The sequence below is a fragment of the Ruditapes philippinarum genome, unplaced genomic scaffold (assembly GCF_026571515.1).
Source record: "Ruditapes philippinarum isolate M1 unplaced genomic scaffold, ASM2657151v2 ctg2049_1_1_1_1, whole genome shotgun sequence".
In the NCBI taxonomy this organism is placed as follows: domain Eukaryota; kingdom Metazoa; phylum Mollusca; class Bivalvia; order Venerida; family Veneridae; genus Ruditapes; species Ruditapes philippinarum.
The window spans coordinates 149941-155691 of NW_026852293.1; positions in this window are offsets into that span (position 1 = coordinate 149941).

A 5751-nucleotide genomic window follows, 5' to 3' on the forward strand; every position below is an offset into this window, starting at 1 on the left:
AAATCAGTGAATATTTCATTTTTCTATATTTATTGCCGTTTACGTGAATGGCTCAACCGGTCAAAGCACCGGAACCGGTCAATGAACTGTATTAGCTATGCCGTACCGTACAGAAATTCCACAAACGTTCAAAAAATAACAACTAAACTTATGATTTTTTATTTATTATTTTTCTCTTATAATACTTTTATATGTGACAGAAAAGAGTCAGAAATAAATGAATCTGATTTTATCAATATATAGAAGATTTTATTAAACAATTGTAAGTTAAGTGCGGTCCACCTAACCCCTCATTTTGCGCACTTGAATATACACATAGAAAATTTAAAAACGCATTTTTTAAAGATTGCTTTTGGCATAAAGTGTTGAAAACCCTAAAATTGTTGAATTTAAACAATCAAATATTTAGTTGCTAGAGATTTAAGATTTTACTTTTAGAAACTTGAATTTTAATTGAACCGAAATATTTGAAGCATTTTGTTTATAATAATTTTTTTTAATTATGGATAAATAGCCTTTCTCATGGGTTATTTTTCCAGTGAGGTCAGATGCCACTTTTGTACTACTTCATTCTATTCTTTGTATTTCGGAAAAACAACCTTTTCAATTGGTTGTTTCATCGGTTAGGTTAAAATATGATAAACAAGATCAACAAGGAAAGGCGACGTTCAATGAACGCAACCCCCACCCGACTTAAGATCACTTTAGTATTATTACGCCAAACTGTATTCAGGTTCGGTTTTGGCAAAATTTGGTTACAGTTTTTGTCAAGATACGTACAAAGACGGTACCGTTGTTTTTTCAAACTTGTTGTTGGAAAGGGTTTTACTATGCTCGAATTTCAATTAGATAATTCTTCCTCTATATTTTTATTCTTCGTAGACGATGGAACTAGCATTTTTGTGTGTGTTAAAGGACAGGTGTTTTTTATTGTTTTCGAATTTTGTTCATTATGAGTAACCGGAGATCAACGAGACAAAACCATGAATGATGGGATAGATTTTACTCCTAATCATAAGAAGTTACAATTAATAGAACCTGTTCCGGCTTCTCCCCTTCAATTGTTTAATTTTACAGAGGAATATTCTAAGGAGACACCGCCAGAGGTGCTTCCGGAATTATTTAATAAGTTAAGATTTTGCTGAAAAAGAGAAGTTGCTGAGGCGTTTTAGCGAGTTGGATGACCAACAAACTCAAAAGAATTTAGAAATTCTTCACAGGAAAGTGGAAGAGAAAGAAGCGGTCGTTAAGTGAACTACAGAAATCCTTACTTCCTCAAACTTCTGGTTCATCGTCAAGAAAGAGGGTAGTCATTCTCGTCCCACTACTTATAGTTCATGGGGGCAGATTTTTATTTGAATTTAAATTTGTATTGAATTCACACATTTTAACTAAAATGTTTAGTGTAATGTAGAAGTTAGTTATTGAACTTCTCTTTGCAGATGTACGATTCATATTCTGTCTGATCCAATTGCTAAACTTGTGAATATAATTTGGTATAATTTGAATTTCACCATTAGCATGTTTGAATGTTGAATTCTGCTTAAGCCGGTGCTAGGGGACGTGAAGGGTATTTTTTGCACTTGACAGTACCGTCCATAAACAGGCTTAATCAAACCAAATTGAGAAAAACAGAATCCCTAAAGATTGCCTGCAACATTTTCAATTTTGCCGTGTTGGGCTTTCTTTAGGGATTCTTATTTTCTCTATTTTACATGGGTTCATGCCTTCCCAGAAATTAATCTGGTTCGATTAACAACCAAGATTCAACGTGACCCTTCTGTAGTCAGCAAGCCATTTACTATCATTCATGTTGGAACAAATGATGTTTATTCTCGTGACAAGTTGTCAGTACATCAAATTAGGAGTCATTTTAATAATTTGATTACAGTGATTCGTAGCTTCTCTCCTACTCATATTGTTTTTTTTAGTATACTTCGACGTCCAGTTGATTATTCTCAGAACGGTTCTGAAGTAAAGTTATTAAATCAAAGGTTTGAGGCTAGATGCAAATTTGTCAGTTCATTAATTCTAATCGTCCTTTCTTCTATTGTGGTAAACAAAATCCTGATGTTTTCGCAGTCAGAGATGGTGGTTTGCACTTATATTTTGGAGGGTCAAGGGGTTAGACTTCTCCGTAATTTTTTAATTCCTACATTTACTGAAGGGCAAGTTTGCTTTGAAAATTTATTTTTTATAATTGATTTTCCCAACTTGTAGCACATATTATGATAAATAAACTAGAAATGTGTCCCATAGGACACGGGTGCCCAACACTCCATTGTTGTGTCAATCATGTGACTCTAGGTCAAATATTTCTTTCGTTTTTTTAAGTTGAAATCTAAAAATCTGAGCTGAAATTATGAGCTGCATGCGACTCAAGTTGAAAATTCCACATTTTAACTAAGTCAAAGGCAATAACTCTACATATACGAAATAAATCCACATGAAAATACCCAGGTGCACAACTTCACATGCTGAGCAACATTCCTGTAAAGTTTCATGACTCTAGGTCAAATACTTTTTGACCTAGTACGACACAAAATGAGAACGTACATACGGGCGGACGGATTGATGGACTAACGGACGGACAAGGTAAAATCTAAATCCCCCATACTATAGTGGGGGCACAACAACAAAAATAACAACATTTACTATGCATTTGTGCTGCTCTCAAACTTTTATATTTTTTTCTTGCGTGACAGATTTTAAATTTGTTTCAAAAGTTATTAATTTATTTGCTTGTATTGAAACATTTACATATATCAAATTTATATAATTATTTTTATCTTGATGTCAGATAAATGGGATATAAAGACAAGGTTTTTGTCTAGCTTTGAAGGAAGTGTATTATTTTTCGCTAATATGGTAATAAAATCTTTATATCATATGTGCGTTAAAGGAGGTATATTTACTCCTTGGAGGATTTGAGAATGTGGTTATGGTATCTTGACGTTACCCTTGTTTCATATTTATTTTTGGGGACTCATTTATTCTGACATCTAGATTCATCATTTTTTGCTTTGAATTTTTTTTGGCTTGTAATTTTGCGCAGAGCTTCCTTTAAGAGTAGATTCTCTCTATATATATATAATTTTACTTCAAAACTGCTTAAGTCGTGTTTTATTGTTGTCTTTCCAGAGTATTGATAGTTTAATTCATCGTAAACCTTCATAATGGTAGCTCTGAATGTACTTACAATTCTGATGCTTGTATATTTATGTATATGTATAAAATTGTTTTACTTCATGTTTGGTCGGGAGTTCATGAATAGATCACTGGTCGGGAGTTCATGAATAGATCAATGTGTTATTGATTTGTTCAATAACATTTACATCTATTGATGTTATTAGGTGTTAATGTTTTAATGGATAACACTGTCTTTGATACATAATTTCAATTTGTGTAATTGACTTATTATTTTCGTGTCTGCTATCTCTAATAAATGATATTATTATTTGAGATCGGCGTTTGGTTTTGACATTAGGGAGACCAAAAATGTCTACTTAAACCACTGGTCTTCCTAATACCAGACTTGAAATATATATGGTCGACTTGAACTATAAATCTGACACCATCAACTTATAGAAAAATATATTTCATATATATTTCAGCTTCACACTACGTAACAGGGGCCACAAAATATGCTACAATTTTGAGTATCAAAGATACTTCACCTTTTGCCATTGGAAAATCAGATTTTAACAGGAAAATCCCTTATACCCCAAGGCATGTAGCAGAAAATCAATTTCCAAAGCTAAAGTTTGCAAAACCTGGTAAAGGTACTATCCAGATAGCAAACATGTTGAGCGAGGATGCAGGGCAAAACAAAACATATCTTCAGTCTGATTCTTTCTTTAGAATTTTCAACAGCAGTGGCAGACAAGACCTACCGCCTTTCCTTGTCGATCTTGTTTATCATATTCTACACACAAAAAAGGAAATATTTATGTTGTTCCATGAGATGTCACAGGACATTTTAAAACAATTAGCTAGAATTGCCAGTGAAAATGTTTAGAAGATGCTTCCATTTAGCAGTTTTCAGCTGTGTTTCTTCACCAGTTATTAGAAGATCTTATCTCTAGTAGAAGTGACCTGTATAATAAGGATACATCAGTTTAAAAACTGTCAGAACAAGAGGAACAGTTCTTTTTTACATTACTTGATTTTTTATATGTATTTTCAAAAACGCCTTTAAAGGCTATAATCTGATGAACAGGATGCCCTTATTTATGGTCTTAGATTGAACAAGACAACACAGAGAGTACAGTCTCAGCAAAGTTTTCAATCTAGACAAACAAACTTGAAAGAGGGGGGGGGGGGGGTAAGATACCTAGTGATGATGACATGTTCTATGTGATTAGAGAGTTGATAAGAGGAACAAAACAAACCTGACACAGAATGCTCTTGAAACTTGGACACGTTCATGGTTAAATATTATGCCGAGAGACTAGTACCAGGAAAAGTTACTTTAAATATTTTGGAAAGAACACTATTAATCTTTCTCACAATACTTGGCAAGGCCATTGCAAGGAAGAAAACAATTCTCGTTAAAGTCACTGACAACCATTTAAAAAGAGACAAAGCGGAATGTTGTTGAATATATAGTTTAAGACACTAAGGTTATAACTACACTACCAAGGCTTTTTCTCTATATTTGACATTCCAATTTCGACCTAGAAATTGGTTATTATCGGAATAAATTTTAACTTTTTATTTAACTATTTTTAGGCTCTACATTAATGTCAATCTTGAAACTTAAAAAGTACATTTTGACTCTTCAACCGACGTAACGTTGCTCTTCCATTTCAAACAATCCGCTCGTAACATTTGTTACAAACAAAAATCGAAAAGTTGAAAAATAAAATTTTCGTTTCTCAAGAATGATATTTTGAAATAGAGAAAATATGATTCCCCAAAGAAAGGCAATGGGGCAAACCTGAAAATGTTGCAGGCTCGGTTTGATTGAATCTGTTCATGTTGATGTTGAAGTTAAAACCGAGTCTGCAATTCTTATGTTATTTTGTTGTGATTAATGCTTCCGAGGGACCACTTTGTTTCCAGAATTTTGTACTTCACAACAGCAGGTGTCAAGTGCCGTGTGGCAGCCGTAAAAAGTTGCCCCGTACTTCACTTCAGTGTTGTTATATTTTCTGGTCCTTCGGGATCATTGATGCCAACACTATAAAGTGTTGAGAATTGAGTACCGCTCAAGCCGGTGCTAGGGGGCGTGAGGGATGTTGCACTTATTCATTATCCCTCATTTACAGACTCAATCAAACCGAGTCTGCAATTCTTATGTTATTTTGTTGTGATTAATGCTTCCGAGGGATCACTTTGTTTCCAGAATTTTTTAATTTTATTTTTACTGCTGTCGCTGCACAACTCGTTGTGAAAAGTGAATCGGTAGCATTTCCTATAAGTTCTAAACATGGAAGACAGACAGTTTACAAAGATATTGAAGATATTTTCTCACGTCATTTGTTTAAAGTGAAAATATTTTCTGACTTATGCAGTCAATCATAGACGTAAAACTTTATTTTACATGTAAATTTAGCAAGTAAATTAGCAATTTAGGCAGAGATTTTATTTGTAGATATTATTATTTTTTAACAAAATAGTTGTTCTTTTTATATTGTTTCAGAAAACAAGCATTTAAATATTTGAACGTAAAGCCGCAGGTCTGGATGGTATTTCATCGCGTTTTGTAAAAGTCTATTAGAACTTGTCCGCTTACTCATATTATTGATC